The sequence below is a fragment of the Megachile rotundata genome, chromosome 6, assembly GCF_050947335.1.
Source record: "Megachile rotundata isolate GNS110a chromosome 6, iyMegRotu1, whole genome shotgun sequence".
In the NCBI taxonomy this organism is placed as follows: Eukaryota; Metazoa; Arthropoda; class Insecta; order Hymenoptera; family Megachilidae; genus Megachile; species Megachile rotundata.
The window spans coordinates 18,555,372-18,582,350 of NC_134988.1; the positions used below are offsets into that span (position 1 = coordinate 18,555,372).

The window sequence follows — 26,979 nt, forward strand, 5'->3', positions numbered from 1 at the left end:
CAACGTATTCGACGAGAATAGGAACCCATTAATCTTTTCCTAATCCATTAACTGGAACGTAAGAATTAATTGGTCGTAAAAATAAAGCAGGAAACTCGAACAGAATAATTGCTCTTTCGAAAACGTTTCAAAAACTATCCTCTGAAAACCATCGAATAATTTAAACAACGAAGCTAAATAAAAGCATTGTTAGACCCTCCGAATCACAGTGTACGCGTAGCGATTTTCAACGGCGATTGCGAAGGTATGTTCGTAATCGTTTCTTCATTCATGGCCGAAATAACTGCTCGGAATTTAGCATGAAATTAGAGAACAGCATGCTGGAAAATCCTTTAACTGCGCCTGTATATCTTCAGGTTGCACCATTGCTCGCGTTTAAAACGTCTTTTCGTATTCAGTCAAGCTTACGTTTGGGAAACGATGCCCTATAGAACTCTCTTTAAGTAGACCCTGATTGTTATTGAACAAAAGGAACGGCAACGAGATCCTTCAGATGTTTTCGGCGGATGCATCGAAAAATCCAATTTGAGAAAACGTTTAACCAAGTTCATTTGAATACTATTCTCTTGGCCTATTTCTCGGGTCAAGAGAATTGGATACTGAATTCGATGTCGAAAATTCTTTCGGTTTCACGATATTCGAGATGCCAGAAAAAGAGAAAATGCTTATCTTGCTCTCGAAGGTTCTCTAGAAAATGAAAAGAATCGAAATCGATTTGTTCTTTCGCTATGAATGTAGGAATTCCAATTTCTTTCGATCATTTAATATTTCATGCGATTGTTACGAGTCGAAACAGTGTGCGGTGTACATCCCTTTGTTTAAACAACATTTCATTATCGAAAAAAAGTATTCCCTCCGTATTTGAACCCTTCCGAACGACATAATTGATCGAAGACAATGCTTATTTCGTTTCCAGCTGGTGCAGCTGGATCACGGAGTACCGAAAAGTCAGGAAGCAGAAGACGTAGACTTCTTGATAAATACACTAGCGAACGAACGGTGTCGAGAATTCGAGGTCAGGTGGCCCCTTTCGCCGAGTGTCTCGCCATACATATTCGAGTGGCATCTACCGTGGCTCGATCCACCGAAAGCGTTCGTCTTTGTGATGGAAATCACGAGTCTCTCTGTCGTTGCTCTCGTCGTTTTTCTAACGTACCGTCACTTTTCCTCGATTCCTCGCCGGTGTAAACACGCGTTCTACCTCGAAACACCGACGATTCGATCGACGTCCCGTTGCTTCAAACATTTAATCGTCTCGATTGCAGCGATCCGTTACCGTTTCGTAAATAATCGTCGAGATCGAATCGTTCCCTGGGGTGATGGCCGCTATCGAAACGGCAAACTGCTCCAGCGTCTCTATTCCCTTTAGAAATTGAAAATTAAAACGGAACGAATAAGGCACCGACGACGACGATGCAACCTTTTCTTCTTTCGATTATCCGTTGGAACGTATCGTCGGAAGAATAGGTTTAAAGACCGAATTAATCCGCGTTGCGAAAGTGGAATAAATTCAGATTAAATCGCTCTTCGATCGCAGTTTGTTAATACATTCTTTTTACCGTTCTTTACGAGGAAATTAGTCGAAAAAAAATAATAAACATCGCTTAATCTTCCTTCCAAGTCGATTAAGCTACAAATTATCGTGCAAGTGAACGTTTTACTTCAGCTTTATATCGAAGCGTTCTCGCCGAAGAAATTCCAATTTCTTCGACGAAAAGTTCAGCCTGATTTTCCACGCGAAATTTTCGCACTCCGTTTTCAAGCAGTCGCTAAAAAACGTTTCCCAAGAGGAGCTTTCTTTTGTTACACGCGTTTCTACCATCGTGCGCAGTCGGTCGTAAATATCGTTTGTTTGCATGGATCAATTTAATCTGTCATGCACAGGAACGACGTTTTTTTGTGATTTTGACGAGTTCGACAAAAATAATTGTAAAAATATCTTTTTTTCATCTCCGGTTAGAGCCGTCACAATCCATGCATTCGATTCGAGTCTGGATTTTACCAACAATGTAGAGATCTAATAAATCACCAGTCTTTTTATACGAAATGTGGTTAATAAATAACTGGAACATTATGATATAACTTCAACGAACAATTCTACAATTTAATTCCGTTCCTCTCTGACATAGCGTTCTTCTGTCTCTGTGAATGATCGTGTTTTCGTCTAGAGGCGATCGCAGCAACGTTGCACACTATTTTCCGACAATTTTAACGAAGAAACCTACGTCTCTTCGATATGCTGTCTTCTTATTCCTTGCGCATTGCTGTAGTATAGATTTCAATTGATCAAAGAAGCCACGTACGGTATCGTCTCTCGATTTTAACGAGAACGCATAGATTTCAATTCTTCTTCTCTTCGATCTTTCTGCATCCTCGCATCGTTGCATCATGATTCTTTGCTGATCAAAGCAATGCTGTGATCTTTTGCCAATTTTATCGAGAAAACCGACATCCGGAGTATCGTACATCATCTTTTATCGGTATCGTTATAATTAATTTAAAAAGATTTCGATAAAGGGAAGCCTTGTCCGACCTAGATGTTTTTTAACAAGTTTTTCAAAACTGTTATACACCCTAGTGATAGCTTCAAGAAATTCGAACAATGTACTTTATCGTACACGCTTAGGCAGCATTCGATGAAAATTCAAACTTTCTACTAGAAACAGCTGTTAAACGAAAAGCAATAGCTTTCCGAGAACGGGTGTCAATCTAACAACGGAACGCGTTCGTTGCTTCCACTCTACACGAACCTTAATTGCGTTCGCTGCAAACATTTGCATTTCAAGTGGCTTCTGCTTGCCTGCATAATGTTTGACACAGCTGCAGCGGGATGGTCCTGGCCTGGTTGAGAACGACCCCAAGTACCGGTGAGAGGCCACTTTGTACATCGTGTCCCGTATATATGACCCCATAACACACGGTGTTGCTTGTCGCGACGATTCATCGAACAGCGATGCACGAGTTTCGCGCGAATATGGCCTGAAAAATTTGACCGATTCATCGAGTGCTCTCGTTCCATTGTTTGAGTTTCTCGCTTTTTCATCGGAGCGCATCATCGACGGAACTAGGATTTTTTTTCTGTCCTTATGGACAATGTTCATTTAAATTAGATATCTGTCACAAAATAGGAAGGTTTCGAAATTTCAGAACGAAATAACTTTTGACGAGTTCCGGCGGTAAAGTACCATAAAAATTGCATCCTATCTTCTTAGCGGATTGTATCGAGGTATCTTTCGGGCTCCGCGAATAAACGAGAAATGAAACGAAACTGGAGCAACGTCCGAGAGACGCGATTAAAGTTTTCAACTTTGTTCACCGGTTATTATCAGTTCCTATACTTTGAGCGAAAGTTTGGCTGGCAATTCAAAGTATTTAGCCATTTTCAAACGTCGATGGCATTTTATAGTTTTCCACAAGAATGGAAACGAGAGTAAGTATCACCGCTTTCCGAAAAAAGAGAATTTATTCCAGGTCGTTCGTTGGGAAGGGTTTTATATACTGCGAGCTTTCACAAGCAATTTCCCGGGAGGGGTGAGCGAATAACTGCGTATATCCCGTAGGTGAGGGCTCTAACGTCGTTTTAACGACGCGCCGCGCCGGTAGAACGATGCGGACGAACGACGAGAACGAAAAACAAGATTTTCGTTTGCTTCTTCGCTGACAAAAATAAATCCTACGTTACGCGTAGAAGAACCGATGCGTTTATTCGCGCTGGTCAATTTTTACGCTTCGATTTCTTACCACTGGCGTAAGGAGATCAGGGTGAATCTGATTCTTTGAAAGTACTTTCGACTGTAGCGCTAGTTCTCACAGGCTTGAACGAATTCGTGAAAGCCGAAAATGCAGAGACCTACACTTGTTTTCTGAAAATGCGTACGTTGCCGGAAGTACTCGTAGGCAAACTAGAGTTTCGTTGTCGTGTTCAAGTAACAAAATGATTGCACCTTGCATCGTTAATACGAAAAATCAATGGCAAATAATTCTGACAGCAAGGAAATTTATTTAGATAGACTGGTAGAATGTTCTTTAACCTTTGTTACGACGAAGCCAAACTTCGTACGTGTTCAAGTTTCAAGAAGCGACACTTTAATATGACAGGTACGAGACACGAACATAAACTGAAGTGATGGAACTCGAAGGGAACAATAACTACGTCACGTTGAAATGCTTCTTGTACCAACTTGTTACTGTTTAATGATGTTTGAAACAAACGATCATGTACTCATGACGAGACAAACGATGCAGTATTTTATTCCCTCTCGTTCGCACGGATCGAGAAAGATACTTCCGCAACATTTTCGCGATACAAACAGTTGATCGTCGTTCGTTTATCGGTTGCGGCGTTATAGGGACAAAGAGCTGTAGCGTTTGTTGAAAGCAATGAAGCGTGCTCGGTTGATCCTCGCGTTCGCGTTGCAGCGATCAGTAGCTTAAAGCCATCCTCGAGTAAATGGACTAAGGCAAAGGTAACGCGCAGAACAGAAGAAGGAGACGAGAGAAAAGGAACAGAATCTCACTAGCCAGATCAGAATTCAGCGGCTCGTATAATTCTGCTGGAATCAGAATGTACTCGGTTGGAAAAAATCTACCTCCCTTTTACTCGAGCCTGGAAGCTTTTTGTATCCTTGACTAACTTAGTTCATCCTATTTCGACGAGTAATTTCTGCGTTTGTGACTCGAAGCGCCTTCAGCAATTGGAAAGACGCTCGTAAAACGAGCTCAATTTCCCTTCGAAAGTTAATTAGGCGAGAGAGCGACGACGTCACAAAAATCTTCCAAAGAAAATGAACAATTTAGTATTGACAATTTTTCATAACGCACGCAGATTTCTTTATATCGATCGTGCCATTCAATTAGTTAACCATCAAATTGGTTTACGTAGGTTATCCAAGTTATCGGTTAACGATTCCGTAATAAAATGATTCCAATTTTCAACTCGAGACGGCCAAAGCACCGTACGAGTCAGGAGCGAAAGATATAAGGTGGCTATTAAATTAGCGAGTAAAGCTCCCATGATAACTAGAACCTTTTTCCCATCTTGCTCGTATCGATTGACCATTCGACAGATAGAAATTGAAGGTGGGTAAAGGAACAGCCTACATCGTTTCATCTGTTGCACGCGAAGGATTAATTTTAGGTGGCGACGAGAAGATCTTGTTTGCAATTTCTTGCCCCACGGGTATTAGTTCGACGAAATCTCTTGGTATGAAATTTCTCCCTAGCTTGATTCGCGTATATTCTCCGATATATATGCGCTTACATACATGACGAACGAGTGTCGTAACTCTGGCGAGTCGGAACTTTAGTTAGTTTCTTGCCTACAGACGATGCAACACTCGGCCAGATGATCAATGAGTGGAAAGCTAGGTTCGTGATTAATTGGACAGATCTTGGAATCATTAATTACCCTTGTTTTTACCTGGCCAGACACTGTCCCAGGTGTCGTTGAAAGAACTTAATACATCGTGTTGCTCGTACGCGACGGAATCGTCGGGAAGATATTTCTCGTCGAAAAATCATTTTTCTAGAGAGAAACGAAGGGTCAAACCTTTGGATCAAAATTTAATAAAGATCCCCCTGTTGCTTTCGAGCTCGATACCATGGGTTAACCCTTCGAGGCTTATTTCGTGAAACTTTCAGAATTAATCCGAGTTACCTCGGAAACGAGTCTGTTTCTGTTTAGGCAAACTTGAAACGCCATCTCCGGCGCGCTATCTGACCCTAAGGCTTTCTAGGATTTCCATAACAAGACTCTGTCTATCTCCGCTCCTGTTTTCTCTATCTCGTTCACCCGCAATGTTACGATCAGCGAGAAATTATGCTAGCCAGAAGCTTGCGCAAACTTTCCGGCAAACCGGTGAATCGAAATTAATTAGCGACGGAGACAACGATCGTTCGCGAGACGCTTTCACCGGTGACTGACTAGCCGGAATTTGTTCGCAAGCTTGCAACCTTCTCTCGAAGAGTTTCCCTATGAACTTGACAGAAATTTCCAAGCTATCTTGAACTTGGATCTCGGACGATTATGTTTGAAGATACGGCGTGTTATCAGAGAAGCATCCGCCTTTGTTGAAAGTTCGTTGAGATGGAAGTACTTGAGCTGTAATAGGAACTTAATTTTCAACTGATTACCCGTCCATCGCAGACTCTACAATACCGAATTCTTGAGGCTAAGATATTTCACTCGTTCGATTACTGCAAATATTTCTATACTATTACCTGCCACGAAAAGATTTCCTTCGTTCGAAGCTGAATATTTTCAGCAAAATACCGCTTTTCAACTAATTCCCTTTAAATTTAAACAAACGCCTGGTACAACAGCGTTTTGTAACAATGAATCCGCAGCAAGCCAGTACCGTGATTTCCAGATCAAAGAATAAAAGTTTGCCACTCACCTTGACCCACAATTCCTTTTTAAGTTTCCGCGGTTATTCAATCAGACCCTGGTCGTTCTGGACTTTCTTCTCTCGCCGTTAACAGTATTTTCTTCGCGGTTGCTCGCAACTTGTCTGAAAAATACGAAAACAAATATGTACTTTTCCGATGCTGTACAAGTATTCGAAAAAGGATTCAAGAATATCGAAGAAAGAGATCGCGCAACGAAGCGATGGGTAATTAACACTGTCCACGTCGCAAGGAACTTTTCAGTCGGTCCAAGTTACGACTAACGAACTAATAAGTCTATTAGTAGCGAGAAAACGAACGGAAACGCAGCGTGAAAGTCACCGAGGGAGCTAACTTGTATAATTGAATTTCATCGTGAGACCCGAGTGACGACCCGCTGCCGGTGAATATTTTACCGACGAGAAATTAATCGAGCAACATCCAATTTAGCTGGTAATTTAGGTACCGTTTTAAAAATGATACCATTCTCCTCTGATAAAAGAGTTACAATTTAAAATGTTTATCCAGCGCCGTTTTTCATCTATTTTATCCACGAAAAAGAGCAAGAAGAGGATAAGAAAGAAATTGAATAAAATGATCAAGTTACCCGAGACGTTGGGGAAAATTTTTATTACTCGAGTTTGAATCTCGACGATTTTTCGAGCGCTTTTTGTTGAAAGTGTAGGGAGACGCTATCGAGCTTGCACGAAATTCGCGATAGTAAGAAAGTTGCGTCGGGAATGGATTAAATTTTGTACAGATTCAATTACAGTCGCGAACGAATACAAATTTCTACAGGATCAAGAAGAGATAGAGAGAGAGAGACTGCTCCGAAGCTTTTCCGGATAAGAGATTACCGGAGAGAAATGTGTTCGGATTACTTTAAGACGCGCAGCCGTTAACTTTCGAGTTACCTTGGTCAACTCCAAACTCGCTCGCTAGTTTGAATGCAGCTTAAATTGTTGTAATACGTACAGAATAATATACCGATGCAGTAAACACGTGCATCATGAGCCAACTTCGTGTTTCCGCGGGGATTAATCTGAAGATAAATACGTTGCACGGGATTGTCGCGAAACGATGACAAAAGTAAACTTTAGTTTTAACAGTTGATAATGTTGACTATTTAATATAGATAGGATGCATAGCAAATGTTCTTGTTCTACCAAATCTTTCAAACGTTCAACAACGTTAAAGCGTTTGAAAGTTTTTAAAAAACTTTCCGGGGATCCAAAAACAATTTCTAAATTCCACTGGTCGGTTCGGGCTCGATTCTCGAGTGTTTCTTTTTCCTTCATAATCGAACTTGCACGCTTCTTCGCCGATCTCCGCTTCTTTCTTTTTCCTGCAAGTCGAAACTTCTCGGTTTCAATCCACAAGTTTCGAGATATTCCAATCAATTTCCCGAACGCGAAATTGCTAGGCGAACTTTCACTGCCTGCAAAGTTTTCGTGCGAGCGGCTACAGTGATCCTGGCAAAAGTTTCACACCGAAATTAAGCTCGTTTCGAATTACCAATTATATTCTGCTTCGACGTTGTGTGTTTACTCTTTCGGTTACTTCGACTTTCGATCGCTCGTTCAACGTTTCATGCAAAAATGATCCTATATTTTTTAGATTTGCACTTGAAACTTTGAACAAAACGTAATTCGCGGCAAAATTGTAAAAGATCGCTCGGGAAGACTCGCGTGTCACGTCCACAGATATAATTATGAGATGCACTAAGCCGTGTAAATGATACATTAATACCCATCTTCATCCGGTCTCCATGCACATTCTCCGTACTACAGTATTGTGTAATCATTCACCGGTACCTCGTGAAGATTAAATCTGGCCGTGCGCTTAAATTATGTTTGACCTGGCTAATTTAAACCGAGCATCGAATCGACTGGCGTCTACTATCTCTTAATTAATAAATCCTTGGTATCGTTCCAAAGTCTGTGTACCTGGCGATCCGTTAATTAACGTAAATGGAGATACCGCGAAAAACGTGTAATACGACCGAGATCAACGTAGTTTCGAACTGAAACTGTATTTTCCATCGAGCATGGTATCGTTGCGATTATCTTCTTCGTTATGGAAGTATCCGAGAGAAAACTTGGGCATGTTCGTGTTAAAAATATGAAAAATTTCGTCTCTCAAAAATGGGATGCAGCTATCGTTTAGTCTGTCTAACACGTTGTCATTGTACGCGGTTTGCACAGTGGTGCTCGTCAACGCTTTAGCGGGCATGTCATCCGCTCCGTCGAACAAGCGAGTTTTCTACGCTTCTCTGTTCGAGAAAATCGACGATCGTTCCTCGCGAGCAACGATCGAAAGCAGTTTCGTAAATGTTTTCGTTCGCGATCCTCCCGTTCAACGAGCACCAACGGAAGGAAGCTGTACAATAAAAGCAGCGCCTGCTCGACGACTACTAAACCTTTGACGATATTGAATCGAATAGCCACGGCAAAAAGGACCCGGGTCGTAAAACCATCGATAAGCTTCTCGACCTATACAATTCCTGATACGATACTGGAGCGAACAGCAGCTTTTGTTGCGTTACTACCAAGTCCCTGACTCGTCGCCCGTGAAACGGTACTAACTTTTAATAAGGCTTCGAGTGTAATTTGCCTTTTAAAGGATGGAACTACGGAATGACAAGAAAATTTAACGATCAGTTACGTTCGTTGCTCCGAATTCTGCCTAATCTCGCGTTTTACGAATGCTGCTCGGCGAATTACTATTTTCCCTGTAGTGCATTGTTCTCTTCAACTTGTCGTTACTAACAAATTATTTCTGAATCACGTTTTTTTACTTTTACGCGATCTTGATCCAATACGAAGTTTGAAAAACTATTTCGGGTTCGATTGTTTAGCAGGAAATGACTTTATCGATTAATATGGATACTAGAAACAAGATAAATTAGCCGCAGTCAGCGAAAGCAATCAACGTTGTCTACTGACAAACCTGAAGCGACTGATTGACGCGATTAGCACGATCCGCGTCATTTCTCTCTGTCATGACCATTATTCCCAAACTAATTCGATTCTCCTTGAGATTAATCTGGAAATTCGCGTAACTCCGATGAATCCTAATCACGGAAGCTTCCAACTACCGATTATTATTGTCTATCGGTATAATCAGTCCGAAGTTCCGACAACCGGAATGTAATTAACGACCGCCGTTAAATCACGACTGGTGTGAAGCGTGTCCGACAATGGATTCTACTTTCTCTCGTAATAATAACAGGTATTCGAAGCAAATATTAACTTCGATTAATTAATGCGAAAACTGCTTTCTTAAATTTCGTTAAAATTGCACGCTTAGTCTAACGGAAACGATTTCGTTCGCGATCACGAAACAGAAAAAAACGAAAGCAGCTAATCGATAAAGATTAATCGAGCGGAAGTTGCTCATGAGCGAAGACACAATCGACGTCGTTTCTGCCTGATCGACAAGAAAAAGTTGCCCGACGTTTGGAACTATGAAAGCTTCCGGGTGAGCGGCGGAAAGGGACACTTCAACCCCTGTCTTTCGACACTTCCGCCATATATGTCCAACAACTTTGCACTCGGTTTCGCACTCCTCCCATTTCGCGTGCCTCTTAAACTTTTTCTCCCGTTCAAAGCGTTCTCGTGTTCCTCTTCGATCGATCGAGCTATCTCCTGTCATCCACGGTTGCAATAAACATTCGTCAAAAAAGAAATTTCCCGCTCGTAAACAAAGGCGAATAAAAATGTTATGTTCTGGGTAAAATAATGAAAGAATCGTTCGTTCCGCGCAGGAGTAATAAGGCTCGTTGGAGATAGTTCATAATTCTTCTGTCTTGTTACATGACACGTAAAATTGAGTCTTTGCTCGATTAATTTCGTCGGAGTTAACATAAATGCATCGTTAATTGATTTTCCTAATGCACGTGACTAACAGCTAGATTATTCGGGGCTGATCGATCACGTATGTTGCTCATTTCTCGATGAACGCGAACACAAGTTTACCTAGTGCATTGTCGCAGAGCGAACAGCTCTTCCGATGTTCAAACGAATGCTGATTATACGTACCCGATCATGTTTACTTCGTTGAAAGTCCAATCGCTCGCAATTACCTCGATATTACATTATTCCTTTTGTCGTTCTTTTATTATCGACTTAAACACTTTCATCGCAACCACCGTTCGGGCATTTAAGTACTCGGTAAAATAACGATTAAAGATGGAAAAAAAGGGCTCTTAAAATTTTAACTATAGTCCGGGTAAATAATTTGCATCTTCCGCCGCGTCTCAACATTTGATAAGCGTTGGGAAAAAAGAAGAAGACTTCGTTCCGGTGTCCCGAACCAATATCGATACATGACGCAGAAGCAACTTAGACATAGATTGCATTTACACGATCGATCGTTCGATTTTCCGTGAAAAAAGACCGATCGAACGACAGAAAAGGAAGTTGGCGAGCGAACAACCGAGGAAAAAATTTATTCTCGCTAAATCGAGGGTCGTCCACGCTAAACGAGAGATCGAGTACACGAGCGATCAAATTACCAGCTGGCTGCCTGAAAAGCGGCAGAAATTTTTATCAAATTTAACGCTTTTAGAGAAAGAAGGATAGCCGAGGTAAAAAAGACCGAGAGGTTGAAAGGGTATGGGGAAACGTAAAATGATACCACGATAACAAGCTAAGCAAGCACGAAAGAATGTCTTGCCTTGGCAAGCTTTTATATGGAAATTTAACGTTTTACGTTCAAAGTGATCCTCGATTCGATTCGCGAACAGATTCTTAACGATTTAGGCTTCTGTATCGGTGACGCTTTTGTAAAATTAACCCGTTAAATAGAATTCGAGCAATTTCGAGACAAAATACCTAATGATTTTTAGCTGCACGACGAGCGTTTAATTGTTTCCGTTATGGGGATTTCATCGCAACAATGGAAATTGTCAAGAAGAAGAAGTTCCTCCGGTATTTCAACCGGACAAGCTCTACGCGAAAAAAGTCAAGAGACTCGAATAAATTTACGTTGCCATAATTAAGAAAGAAAAGGAGCTACATGGATCGAAGAACAGGAGGACGAAACGTGAAGTACAAAGAGTTACTTTGCGTTTCGTTTCTTTCGTTGCTTGCCGAGCAAGAATTAATTATAATTTGCCCGGCAGCATTTTCTAGCTCGGCGTAAAATGGTTCTGAATAAATTAAGAACAAGCGACACGATTAACCGACACGGTATAAAAGGATCATGAGACAAACGCGAACCAAATCAATTTTCCTTCGTTCTTTCAATTTTCATTCCCTTCGTGCCTCTTTTATTCCTTGTCCGCCGCAACGCTAGTGTCATACTTATCCGTTTCCCATTTTGTACGTGTACCATCGAGTTTCGAGAGAACCGCTTGTGATTGCAATTTTTACTGCAACCATAAATATTTCTGCCATGGATGGTAATCGATCAGACTTTTCTCCCTGCAACCGCCGCCTTTCGTTTCCGACGATAAAACTCTGATTGCTCGCACGAGTTTATTGTTCCTTTAGATTTTCCAACGTCGACGCGTTGCACGCACCATGACGGTATAATCGCTGACCGAATAATTATTGTAAATAAACGTTTGTTCCTTTGGAATCCAGAATCCGTCGACGCACGGAAAATCGATACGCGTGGACGCACTGTGTCCTGTACATACATATATTCTCCGTTTCTACAAATATATTTACTTTTGATCGAGGCTCGTACAGCATAAATAGTCGAAAATATATTAACGTCGGAAAGTGGCCTCATTTGACGATAAATGGCTATACAATAATTCAAAGGAAAAAGTGCTCGATAGACCATGATTAATCGAACCGCCTGGAAACCACTTCCTGCTCGACATTCTGCAAATGAAGTCTGAAAATTCCCACTGGGAATATCCCTGTGCCGTTGATAAAATGCACTGTACGTAAGTGCATGCATATATACGTCTTCCACTGCAAATTCGCCGCTAAATTGCATCGAGCCGTGCACTCAGACCCGATATTTATAGGCGAATTATGCGAATGCGGTTAGCTCGATACGCGAAACGAACGGGTTTTCTTCCTGGCCCATTCATATTCTCGTTGCATACGGAAGCTTTTGTTCGTCCACTTTCGATACTGTACTCTATCGGGCGAAAGCAAACAATGTCTTTTCCACGTTCAAATTTCACTCTATCCGTAAAATACCTTAGTACTGTAAAAAACCACTGGGCTTTAACGTGGCTTTTCGATTTTTATCACGATTCAAACCTCGTTATTTAATTTGTATCCAAAAGTAGAATAGTTAAAAAATAGAATTCCGATTCGAGTACTGAAAAATCATCCAATAGCTTTTTCGAAACCACCGGAACATCCGAAGTCGGACGCGGTAGAACTCTCGTCCAAAGAAAATTTCGAAGATTCCTATACCTGTAGTGGCAAACTTTCTTGCTGACCGTTTATCTCCCGATTCGGACAGTTTGTACACGTCCTATAATGTCTCTAAAGTAAGTTTTAAAACCGACAAGAGCTTAAAAGCCCATGAGTCGGGTATCGGACGCACACAGGAAAATTCTCTCGCATCCCATTTGTCCGTTCGTGCCGCACGGACAAATGGAAAAAGAGCTATTCGACACGGCAGCGGCCATAAAAGTTGTAATATCGAGAGAAATGTTCGTTGTGGCGCCATTTTCCGTGAATAAAATTCCTGCAGCGTTTCAAGTCGCGATGTTAAAACCGCGAACGGCAAAGACAACCTAGTACTGCAACAATTTCGATTTAGCCTCGAAATCGGCAGAATGGATCAATGCTACCGTCGTGATAAAATATTTGTATAACACCAAGACACTAAAAACTTGAACAAGCGTACACAGACGTGTAGGTAATTGGAAAGTATTAAAAGTTGAAAAACTCTTGTACCACTGTTGGTTCCTAAAAATAGAGGGTATTAAAATAGAGGACTAGAGCCATCCGAGCATTTTTACGCGTGAACTCCGTTTTTGATCGTCGTGACGCGTGGTACGGTCCAATCGGACGGAAAGCGGTTCGCCAAGAAAAATTGAAAGCGTCGAGAAACGAGCAAAAGCGGAAAAAGAAGGAAACGTACGAGTCACAAAAGTTAGTCGAGAACCTTGGAACTGTGCCTGCTTCGACGCTCGACGCGTCGCAAACTTTTGACAGACTCTGTTACCCAAACGTGCTCGCACACGAGTCGGTACGAAACTTGCCAACAGTTCCTTCGTCTTCCACGACTATTACTTTTTACGATACACGCGAGAGACGCTCTCTTTCGAAGCGTCCGTTTCGGCGCGAGCGGAAACGTTCGACGACCGCTTTCAAACGATCGGCAACTTTTCAAATTACAACGTTAAAGGTAATCCAAGTACGAGCAATAACGCCATTTTAACAGATGCTTTCGCTTGAAAAACGCAAATAGTTTGAAAAACTTTCGTCAGACATAAAAGTACTTAAATATACGTATACAAATAAGTGTGCTGAATAAATACTGGATAGAAGCAGGAAAGTAGTGGGAAAGAAAAAGAACCAACAAGTCGGAAAAGTAATTTTCTTTGATTCTTTCAAGTTTCTTCGTTTCTTAGGTGTCCCAGCAGGACCATAGAAGATTCTGGATCTTTTGATATAGCTGAAATGCCGCGCGATCGTCGAAGCGATAACAGAAACGGCGGACGATCTGGGATACGTTGAACAAACGGTTCGGATTAATATCACTGACGCTGAATTCCCTGGTCGCTTGTGATATTCAAGATACTTGAAGAACCGTGCCGCTACATTGACCGTTTCAATTACTCGCATAAAGTTTGTTTTGACAAGTTTCCAACTTTGTTTCACCCAGTTTTCGTCAACACAATTGCCTCGCCACCATGATGCCCCATTGTGCGGGTTTCTACGATATTGCCAATAACGAATGTTCCCGTTTCGATATCGCGTTTCTTTTTTTTACCACTGACTGAAATAACGACGCAAAGTATCGGCGATGCCGGTGAAGGAATTATTCTCTATCTTGTCGGAAATTATATCGTGTTATAATTCTATTTATATCGCTTCGTTTTCGCTTCGATTACCTTGGAAGAATTTCTCAACTTTTAAACGGACATATTTGAGAAAAAGTGGATGACCGAAAATCGCTTGTAAATCTCATCGCGTCCGGAAACGTCGTTTCGTATCGATCCGAAAAGGTCGATCGAGCTAGAGAACTAGTAATTCGGAATTCCTTTCGCGGTAGAACGAACACTCGGAATTTCTTAATTGAATATTCACGATTAAATGCAAATCTGATACGACACTGCTCAAACGTTGAAACGTCGTTAATATTAACGCTATATCTCCGAAATACGGTTGAAACTAATCTCGACTCGATAGACCGATGCACTTTTCATTTCGATTAAAATATTTTTGTTACAAAGCAAGAAAAAGGATCCGCGTAAAATCGACATCTGATTGTTACCAAGTTTCTTTAATGAAAAGAATCGATTCCCTCCCAAGTTACAGGCCACAAGAACTACTGCTCGTTACGTAAATGCCAAGAATTTTCTCTTTTCTTTGGCATCCTCTCTCAATCAGGCGACGAAGAAGCCCGGTCTAGACTTCAATCTAGCTGATGATCGAGGATCCCTCGGATTTGCTTCATTATACCCTTGGGAAGGTATAAAAGTGATTTGCAGCGCGTAGAGGTACTCGGGAAGATGAAGAAAAGGACGAAATTGCTACTGCTGATCTACCAGCGACCATTCAAATTCATGAAAACCCTTCTAAATGGTGTTTTCGTTAAAAACCATCAAAAATAAATACGAAATTATTCCCCTTATTTTCCACAAATATATTTTTCATTTGTTAAAACACTAAATAGCTAAATAGCTAAATAGTAAGCGTTTGGCAAGAACGAGAACTAACCAATAACACGCGTCGGTGTCGCTCTTCGATTACGTCCGATTGGTTTACGAGCACGGACGAGCCGTAATTTGCTGTATTCAGGATTGCGTTCTGACCGGTCGTCGAAGGGACGAGCATTATTCAGCCAGGATAATGACAAACGTGCCGCTACGTCACGTTATTATTCGTCACGAAGTAATTGCCTGTGGTCGTTCTTGTTTCGAAGCTTGCCGCATACGTGCAGGAAATCAATTTCTGTCCACCACAATTGGCGGAATGTTTTGAGCGAGGGAAAGGAGGCCAAGAGTCAAACGCCGCGACAAATTTGTCCGTTATGCGATCGAGCTGCACGAATTGCTCGTTAATGTTATCACGAACGACGTTGATTTTCATTTCTCACGCGAATAAACGCGCGATCCATTCATCGAGGCGATACGCCCGTGATTTACGAATTAACGTAGGGAAATCCACTTGTGTCTGGCGTATCGCTGACTCGTACTACTTAGTACGTTTGTAACTTCTTGGCGGTTAAATCTTCCACGGCTGCAGAACTTTCGGAACGTACAAATAATGTAAATGTTCTTAAATATAAATAGCTTCTGCAAAATCCCTCGAGAGTCAGCGAGTCGTGTTTAATCAAAATCAAAAGTGTCGTTTCGACAAACTTTTCCTACGGTTCCGCGTTTGCTCGCTTTATCCGTCCTATAAATCTTCAACTTTATTTTTCTATTACATCATGAAACTCTCGCTACGTCGAGGGAAACGGACAGAAAAGAATAAATCTAGATAAGATCTACTTATTTTCGAGATTACTATTTTACGAACGTTAATCCGAAGTGACCTAGCTGCGAATAAAATACAAATCATGCGTTTCTTTTGTATTTCATCGGGAAACTCTGTTGGTACTCTGAAGGGGCGGTTAGAAAAAGATCGAATCTTAGATCTTCCGCGAGATCGGAAGAAGCAAGACTTTACATAGGTAAGCCAGACCGATGGATTTACTTCGAGTTTATTCGCCCTCTTGATCTTCCTGCAAAGATGGCCGTACATATTCGCGGCACGTAGATGGAACAAGAAGAAAGAAGAAAGACTTTCTTCGACATAGCGCAAGCTTGATCCGGATCTCTCGAGAATGCCTCAAAGTCGAACGGAATCGAATCTATTCTCCGCTCTGCGTCACCTATTCTCTTCTACCCCCGCGATTATACTACTCCTCTTTTGTTCGTCGCGATTGCTGCAACACGCATAATCGATTCTCTTCGTGCTCGATACGCGACGAGTGCCCTTAGAATCCACATAAATATCCAACGTCTGTCATTTCTATCGAATCTTGGTCTCGGAAAGTCTTTCTCGAGAGCGTAATTCATCTTCCATCGCGACGACGAAATTCGCTTGGGCGATTAAAAACCGAAGTGGCCGAGGAAGTGTCGGCGATTTCTTCGTTTTTCTTCGAAACAGAAATCGATGGCAAGTATTCGAGCCGAGAAGAAAATGTAGGTCGATCGTAGTATAATTACGCGATCGATACGCGAGACTTACAAGAGACCATCTCTACAAGAGTCTCACTGCCGTGTACACTATTTCGGGAGATCTTCGTTTTATAACTTAGATCCTTGTCGGGAATATCGAATGCTACGAGCGTAATAAACGTTTCAACGATAAAACACTGGAACGTATACGAAACACTTCCGTGATAGCCTACGTTACCAACAAAAGATTTAGAATACTAGAAACGCGTAAAATGTGCAAGATACGGGATTGATTATCTTAACTGGGTCATCATAACTTACGACATAATTAATCGTACACTATCTCGGCTCGTGTGCTATTGAATCAACCTGGATTCCCATGATATCGTATAAATTTAACAAGGATGAAGATTACATCGGCAAGAATGATTAATTCTATCTTGATTGCAAAGTGGATAGGAGTCGAACAGCAATTTTCGAGGAATCTAGTTAGAAATCGAACGATCGTGCTCGCAGTCGTTAGTAGAACACGAATTGTCCGTAGCAAAAGAGCGACAAAGTGAATTGAACTTCTTTCCGGGCGATTATGCCATCCCAAAGGACCGTTCGTCCCGTCTATTCCAGCATCCTTAACGATTTTCTGTCGGACCACGTGCGTCGGGCGTGGCTCCAGGATGGTCGGTCGTGGGTATTTGAATTTATCGGCCAATATCGGAAACTACTTTGCCGACTGACAATGGCTTATTGTGGGGTTCGTGTCTACGCCTTCGAGCCACACGAGCTTTCATCGAACCGAGTTTCAATGCTAATATCGTGGAACATCCTTCGTGACACAGATTCGACTCGATCGTCTTTCCTTTTCCATCATTTTTCCCGATGCTTCTCGTTTTCTAATGCATTATTCCTTCAAAAGAAATGCTTATCGGACACCTTTAAAAGAGTCCATCACCGAGGCGGAGTTTTACGTATTCGATCCTTCGAGGTGCTTTAACGCCATTTTCCAGAAAGATCGCACAGAACTATTTTTCAATACCGAGTGCCGCTTTTAGCAGCAATTAAATTCGCGATTGTTCCACGCGTTCTATCTTAAAATAGCTTCGGTTCCTCCGTAGAGGTTATTGATTCGAACGTTGACTAGTTCGCAAGGTTAATTTAATAGAATAATAATTCGACATGGTGCGAAAAATGAAACGCGCGTGTACTTTATTGCATCAGAAGCACTATCCGCGGTCGACGGTCATCGGTGTAACTTCATTAATCGCGTTGCCATTAATCGGATTCTTCGTTTACCTCCAAATAGTTTCCACTCTCCAATTAGTTTGGATTAAGAAAGCTTTATCGTTTTCTTTTTCTCCTATTCTCCAGCTGTACAATAAAACTCCGTTAATCTGGCCCCTGTTAATCCCGAACTTCGTTAATTCGACCGGTCTTCCATTTAACCCGTATCAACGAGACTTCGTCGGTTCCATTGTCGCTATTTCGCGCACGTTTGTAACGGCAAACATTTGTCAATGTCTAATCGCTCTTTTACGATTAGATAGAGTAGGAACAAACGCAATAGCGAGAATAAGTTCCGGAAAAGGCAATTCAACGAGAACCAAACGTTAACTAGCAAATATTCCAGGTGGAAAAAGTTTGCCGGACCAAACGGTTGCTCGCGAGTCTAACGGTTGAATACCGGATGCAAAACTTTCACATTTCTTTCGTTAATACCACCATCCGAGAGAGGAATAAGGTCAGCCGAGGGATAAGGACAGGGATAAAGCGAACTTCCGTCGGATTGTCGAAAGCCTTGAGCCAAAAACCTCCTAGCCATCGAACCCATCCGGTTTATCCGGCAGCCATCGCGGTTGAATTAAAATTCTGCCACGAGTACGGACAGGGCTTGGCTAAAATGGCTTTCAGATCTCGTTCCCTTCTGTTCCTCGATTTCGCTGTACTTTCAAACCAGCAAAAAATTCTTTTTATAACAAAATCCTCTTCGTTACACAGAAGTAGCGATTCCAAGCTCGTTACGGGTTTTTCGTCGCTATTCAAATTTATTCGTAGAAAATAGATATTGGTTGTAATTCGTTACTCGAACGAATCACGGTTTTCGGATTTCGAGCGTACAATTATTCCGTAGCATTAGCAACGGTTTCACTTTTACTTTTTATTGTACCAATTTTCCAACAGTTATTGCCTCCTCTCGGCCGCTATTCAAGTTGCCGCATTAAAGCAAATTGCGAGTGAGAGTCGCCTCTCGAGTGCAAAGGATTAAGAGAAGTGTTCTTAGTGTTACTTAACACTTTGATGGCCGACGTCACATGTTCGTTACTTTAATACGTTACTTTCCACCTTAGCACCCTTTACTTTATTTCTATCCGCTGTGCTAGTTAGAACTTGACAACTGCTCATTTTCAGTCTGTAATTTTCTATATAAAAATCTTCTTTCCATTTCTTTTATCTCAGCGAATATATTTGTAGTCGACAGAATGAAAGTACACTTCTCGATAACAGCTGTGTCTTCATATTCATAAACTACTCTAAATACATACATATATTGTTCGGTAGACAACGTTCAAGAACAACGTTGGAACAACAATTTTTCTCTGCTTTTCATCGAATCAACAACTTCTCGAAAGTTCAAGTTATCGAGTCTACGAGATATTATGAAAGCGAGGCGGGGGATTTGAACTGTAAGTAGCGCCTTTCACGGTATCCTGGTGGAAAAAAAAATGCACGACGAGCTCGGAGTATCAATATCCTCTTACGGATACGGCATACATCTTTAATATCCTTCCCTTTAGAGCTCTCGGAATATTCTCTAGGATTTCTACCATTTCTATCCCGCTGAGATGTATGGTAATTTCATGCAGACTATCTACAGCGATAAAGAGAACGAACGTCTGTACATGAACGTTGATTTTAAGCCATCCGAATAGCATATTCGACGTATATTATTCATCTTTTGCCGCCATTATGGTAAGGCGACTTCCTAATTGTAAAGGAAATCTTTATCCTCGACAAAATCTATAAATCAGACTGTACATTTTTCTTTTCTTTTTTCTTAATACGGCTCACTCGAGAAACGTAATTAATTTTATCTCTTCGAACCGACGAGACGGGGAACTTTGAAATTTTTTCCTCTGAAAGCAAATCGCTGTACCGTACTTGCTTTCTGGACTTAAAACGTTGATTATCTGATGGAACTTTCCTTGTCGAATCGATTAGACGTAGAACTTTGATATTTTTCCTACGTACTATGCACTTTTATGGATACCAGAAATCGTTACAGAAAGTTGGCGACGCGTTGGAGTTATATTCTCTTCTCGAAAGTTTCAAATTTCTTCGTCGACGTCGCTTCCTCGTATCGTGCCCCAGATATTATTAATGACCTGAAAAACTTCAAATTTTGACTCTCCGTCGGATCATTTTCGTTGAATATTTCTTACGGCGAATCTAATAACGTTTGCCAATAAAAAATTCATTTTTAATACCGCGTTGTCGTCTCTACTCCTTCTGCTCGATAACGTAATATTTTTTAGTTTCGCGAAACCACGATAGGAACTATTGGAACATTCCTAAGGAGTTCAATAATCGTTTGCAGTGGCAGCATCACGGTCAGAATCGTGATACAACCGGTAGAACGACCAAGGATAAAGCAAAGTACAGCGAGCAAAGACGAAGAAATGGTAAAAAAGAAAAGGGAACGAATCCTGACCAATCGATCTCGGTGTCAAAAGAGCGACGGAAACGGTGCCGTGCCTTCACAACGAATAGAGGAACCACTGAAAGGAAACGAATGACTTCATACTGATAAAACTGACCTTTAACTCCTGATTGGTCAATAAAGATTTGCAATGGAAATGGAACTGCCGTGATTTCTCTGCCGACAGTACGTTACCTGTTAAGCCATTGGATCCCGCAATGGCGCCAGTCACTGCTCGCGGAATATTAACATTTATATTCCTTTATATTCGCTTCGTTGCGATGCTACGTATCGCTGAATCGACGAAGTGTTTCCAGCAATATGCACCACCTGCTCGCCTTTTCCATTTTTATTCTTCTTTTCGTTCTTTATTCTCGGCTCTCTGACCTTTATCCGATTCCGGCAAGAATATTACACGAAGAGCAACGTACTCGAACGTTTTCATCTTCGAAATCGAGTACGAGGCAAAGAAAAGTAGATACGCGAAGTGGCGCAGTAGAATTAGCCTCATCTCGTGCAACAGTTATTCGGAACATGTATGGTTAAAATTTTTAATTTCACCTTTCTACTTCGACTTCGCGCGACTAATATCGTACAATGGTAAGTGCACGTTTTCGACTTGCCATTTCACCTAATTGGAATAATGGCGAGTCTAAGAATTCCAAGCGCTACTTTGCCTAATTGATATAACGGTAATTCTAAGCTCCCCATTTGCCACTTCAGTTCGGTAACATAATAATAATTTCAAACTACTCGCTGGTTACTTTGCCTAATCGATGTAACGGTAATTCCAAGCCGCCCACTTGCCACATTGCCTAACCGATATAATGGTAATTCAAGTATTCCACTCGCTTTGCGTTACTAATATACTTGTAATTTCATCTTTCTACTTGCTGGTTTGCATAATATCCTTAAACGCGATCCAACGATTCTACAAAGAGTAGAGACACAAAGTAGAGGAAATTCTCGATGACGCTATTTCGAGGTCTAATTAAAAATGAATGCAAGCTCGAGAAAGGAAGACGACAAACGAGAAGGAGGATGCATAAATGAGGAAGCACGCGGACAATGCGGAAAAGCGGGGAAATCCGCGTAACCTAGATGCAACGAGCTAACACACAGAGAGAAAAGTAGACGGGGAGAAGAGGGAGCGAGAGGCAGCATAACCGGGAATGATATCTCGTTAAATTTTTGAAACCGCTCGAAAGACTGATGAGACACGAGGCCGCACGAACATTCGAATAATCAGACAGCACCGGATGAAATAACCAATCGACCCCGCCATTATTTTTCCGGACAACCGTTTCCACGTTTTCTTTCGGTTATTCGAGTCTCGCGTAAGCTTTCCAAAGTTGCTTTTCCAAACGCCATTCGCACGGCTGCTGTACCGTAGAGAGCGTTCCCTTTGCTTTCATTTTTAAAAGGGAAAAAGAGCGATCGCGGAAATACCTAAAAGCGGCGGAGAGTGATAAACGAAAGGAACGCTCATAATTTTCAGCACTGTCGAAAGATCTCGCTTACTCAGCGACGATTAGTCTCGTAAACGTTGTGTACCCTTATCGAAAGTAGCTTGAACAATCAAGTTGAACTTCTTTGCTGACACGTTGACTGAATTAATATTCATTATGTCGCTGTTCCCCGCGAAGTGGTGGTGTCGCAACGTTCTTGTCGCAAGCACGAAACAGAACGTGTCGTTCAACACGGAATATATCGGAGTAAAGGTAAAGGAAACGAAGTTACGGGAGAGCACGAGCAAGCTCGAAAACACAGAGAGGATTTATCGAAGAGCCGGTAAAGTGGAATACACCGAGGTAGAGGCTTGCTTTTGTAAAAGCGACAGCAGCAGCCGAGAGATTGAACCTTGAAGAGTATGACGAGAAGGCGAAATAATGGAAAACTTTCGACGTGTAGCAATTCAAAGCACAGAAAGAAAAAATTATCGACGAAAGAGAGAAAGAGAAAAGCTTGATCGAAAGAAGACGACAACGGTGTAATAAAAACAAAGAAAGGGAGAAACACGATTCCGTCTTCGTTAAAAAATTAAACGTACTTCCACGTTTCTCTTTACGTTTCCCTATCGTGGATTTTCTCTGCGTCAGCTAGAACGTTTAAAGCCACTTAACGATGATTGCGAAAGCTCGCGACTGATCGGAGAAGAGACAGAAGAAGACCGTTGAGAATAATGGTAAACTAACAAGAATCTCGATGACTCTTAGAAAATGGAAATTAGAAAAGTTTTAGCGCTGTTTCGTTTCGCTAAACTCTTTCTAGGAACAGAATGTACAATACTCTGGAAAATTGATCCAAATTCTTTTCCATGTATCGGTATTTACCTCTCTTTCGAATTTCCAAATTTAGTTCGACGCTAATTTATTTACGCGGTTTGCCATTAGAATGTTTCAAACTTGTCGTGGAACACTATATTTTGAATAGAGTCGAACGAGATTAATTAGATCGTCTCCGTAAACTAATCCCTACCCCATATATGTGTATAATCCACGTAACGTTCTTCTCGAGAGAACATTTTTATACGACTCTCGTTATCCGAAGTTTCGATTTTCCATAGTATCCAAACTAGACGAGTTAGTACCAAAGGCTCCAGTAGATCGCCTGTGATACACAGAGTTCATCGTATTTGCGGGCCACACAGTGATACATTAGATACGCCCAGACTATACGCACGATCTAACGAAGCGACTCACGAGAGACGACACGCGTCGACCAGTTTCAAATGGACCGAACGGAATCTCTGAATAACGATTCCAACATCTGCTTTATGCGACGGCAGTTAATTCATGGGCAGACAGTCTTGTCCACGCAGCCAGATGTGCCCCCGATGCCGGTTCCAGCATCGATTCGAACGCTCGACTGGCTCTACCGAAGTAGCAAACTTTAAATGGATATTTCTGTTTAGAGGAGACATTTTTAAACGAATTTTAAATCCTTTCGAACTATCTGTTTAAATTCTTTACTCGCTCCGTTTCGATTTTAATTTTGAAAAATCCTGTTACATTTCTGGAAAAGCTCTTGTCAAAATTTCATTGCACGTAATACATTTTGCAGCGTACGAGAAAGTGTATTGGTCGCGAGCAGTGCTGGCGGAGTTATTTAAAAGGACGATCGCGGGACGAGCTTCAACGTCGAGGAACGATTTTACGTAGCCTTCCGCTAACCATAGCTGTTTCTAACCGTAGTGACGGCTGCTCGCCACGGTTTGCCTTACCTCTGCATTGCCTGTAGCATTGCCCTTTGTTCTACTCTGTTGTCCGAAGCCTTATGCATTGTTCCATTGCGTGACGTGCACAATACTGACCTATACTACTGCCAGCTTTCCGTTCCGCTAAGGCGACAATCCCACTGACTGCGCGGTAAATTAATTGCTCAAAATCATACGTGTCTTTTACTTATGCTGTATGTTACGGTAAACCGAAATATTTATTAAAACCGATTTTCCCACAAAGTTGACGCGATTATTGAAAGCGCACTCCAATAAACAGATATTTGACGCCTCGATTTTTAAACCTGAAATTCTCCGACCGATCTCCCTAAATTGCTCTACCGATCGATTAAATCGATCGCGGAGATCCGTCGCATATGTGCCGCGGGCAGTCAATTTTACAAAACAGAAAAAAAAAGTTGAAAAGCTGTCGAACGACACTGAAAATTTTTGCTCGCGCATCCACGTTGTCCAAATAAAACATTTGACAAAATATTTTTCGAAAATACACACGCGCGTGTTCACGATGATAGATATACGAAAAGCAATCTACGTTTTATGTAAAATTCAAATTGGGAAGACAAAAATACACTTACGATATGAATTCCGTAAACTCGAGACAGGAAGAAATTCATTGTTTTTTCCCCCTCGTTCCTTCGTTGTGATTCAAAACAGAACGGCTGACTCGAGAGCAAATAACCCTGAAAAATCCGATACCTGACGGCCAGGAAAAATAGACAATAACGACGTCGACGACGACGTGGCGTCGAGAAGAAAGCTGCGACCGTGTAAAATCTATTTATGTATAACCGATACTCCAACGATTACACGACCGTTACAGACACACGAAGCAAGATGAAACCCTGTCACGAGAGCAAGAAACACGAGACACTACGCTATAGATGCTTAAAAGCGTTTGCGTATCGGATCAGCACGAAATTTCGCGTGTCCGAACACTCGACGATATCAAAGGATCGTCTGGTGCAACGTATCACGAGGGTAAATCAGCCCCTCTTTTGGGGGAGAAAGAACGCCGCGCGTATGAGATTTTTATCAGAAATTGCTGCCAACCATCCATTCTGTGCGGGAATATTGTCACTTTTCAGTTTTATCTGCAAGATATTGTTCGATTCTACATTTTTCTTATCGACGTTAACATCGTATAAACGAGCCTGTAATATCCGAGCGAAACAAGCATAAATTGTATCGAGATTATATTCCTTTAGCTCCGTATTTCTAATTGACGTTTAACATGGCATGTATGGTACGTCGTAGAGAACCAACGTAACTCTATCCAATTACATTTGGTAAAAAAAAAAAAGTTTGCGTAATTGCACGAACTGTTCCGGCTCGAGCGTGAACTTTCGTTGTATTTGCACGGGATCTTGCCGATCGCGTGTGAACTTGCACACTGTTTGCAGGAGCTTCCGCAAATCACGTACAAGCGTTCGTAGGATCTGCATAAGCTCTGGCAAATCATGCGTGGCTTTTAACGTATTTGTTTAAGCTTCGAGCTTCCGCCAATTATGCGCGAGACTCCATTTGTATGCGCGAGCTTTCGCTATGATTACAGTCCTCTACTCCGTGTTCATTTGAATTCCAGGTGTTCATCGATCAAGTTCACGATTCAAGACAGGATTTTCGAGCTTCGAATCGGCTAGTTCTTCGTTACAGCGAACAATATTAATATCGTTTAGTAGAATCTTGACAGATTTTCTATCTTTCGAAATCGGTTATTCGGTTATTTCGCTTATGTCCCGTCGAATGGAATATCGCAGTGGAATAAAATGAATTTCACCCGACGATGATTTGGCATTCACGAGGATACGAATAATAATATATACAGTGATATCGCGATAATTATCGTGGTTTTTGAAAGTAGTTTTAGATTAACCAGTAGCCGTGTATAAAATCTACAAGTATTTTACAAAAGTATTCGCGATGGAAGGAGGAGGAAATTTCGTCGAGTATAGACTACAGAGAAGCGGAACTCCGAAACACGTGGAGTTGCAAGCAAAAGGAGAAACCTAGTTTAGCGTGGAAAGTTTTGCAGCGAGCCGTAATAAATTTGATAAAGCGGTCGAGAGCATCGCGTCGGATGCATTACTGTTTAATCCCCTGGAAATAAACTGATCGAATTCTTGAGCAGGTAGAAAGATCCCTGACCGAAGACACAGAAGGCAAATTCTTTGCCTGGGGACTCACGAATTGCGATTCCCCCGAGAACGAATCCTCCTAACCGGTGCTGGATTAAATCTCGTTGTTTCAAAATTCCAAATGTCCGAAAATTCCCAACTTTCAAAATCGCGTTTCAAAAGGTAAAATGTTACTTTACAGTTTACATTTCGAATTAGACGTACACGAAGGGAACGAAATCTTTTAAGCGTTCGTGACCTCTAAAGGTTTTAATCCGGTTAACCCTTTCGGTTAAATGGTTAATGTAATCGTCTCGAATTAAGCTCTGCAGCGTTACAAATTTTACGGGACGAAATATCAGAAGAGGGGTGGTTAGGAGGCGAACGACTGACCCAGAAACGAGACGTTAATTCGAAATCTAATGGAGCCAGCCGCTTGCCGATGTTTACCAACGTACGCCGTTATTTATTAGCCACCATTATCTAGAAATTACTCGGTGTGCCTACGTCATCCGGGGCCCCGGGAGTATATTGCGAACGGTTCCGGTAAGTAAACACGATATTTAAAGGGGCGTCTGACGGCGCCAGGACAATTTCCTTCGTCCCCCTTCAATCACGAAGGCGAAGCTTAATGGCAAGCTTCTATTCCGTGTGCGTGTGCATGCGCATGCGAGCGTGTGAACGCCATCTCCTACACTCGTCCAACCATCATGGTCCGATACTTGCTCTACGTACGCGAGTGTGTTCGCGCGTGTGTACGCTGCTAGATGTTTGTATGCGCGTCACGGCGACACTGCGGCGAGACAAAATGAAATTTCGCTCGAACGATGAATGCCCGGCGTGGAACTACGCCCCGTTTCCGGTCCGGGTAGCGGCCAATTTGCATGGAGGATTTAATTGAAAAATGCGACAGCCGGCCCCGAGATTAAGCTCCGAGAAACCAGTGAAAAAATTTGGAAACGCCAGCCGTTCTGGCGTCGGATAATGTTTCGTTCGCGATTGAATCGTTACTCGGTTAAGTTTCGAATTTGTTTCCCGAACCGAAAGAAATTTGCACGAAGACGGAAACAGCCGAGGGATTAAAGGACAGGATCATCGGTCGCAGTTGGACGATACGAGACCGAAGAAATAAAGCGTAAGGTATTCTTGGCACGAGCCAATGTATCCAAGCAATTCCTCGAATACCAGCACATTCGGGAGAATTTAATATCGCTGCGGTTCGCTAAACATCGTATGTATT

At 41.9% G+C, this 26,979-nt stretch overlaps 1 protein-coding gene across 1 annotated transcript in view; it reads right to left on the minus strand.

Moving 5' to 3' along the window:
• LOC100878076 (uncharacterized) overlaps positions 1-26,979 on the minus strand; it is an 88,023-nt gene that overhangs the window by 48,344 nt on the left and 12,700 nt on the right. Inside the window, exon 2 of the mRNA XM_012287340.2 lies at positions 6,396-6,509. The gene's annotated coding sequence lies outside the window, so the exon portion shown is untranslated. The remainder of the gene's footprint in view (positions 1-6,395; positions 6,510-26,979) is intronic.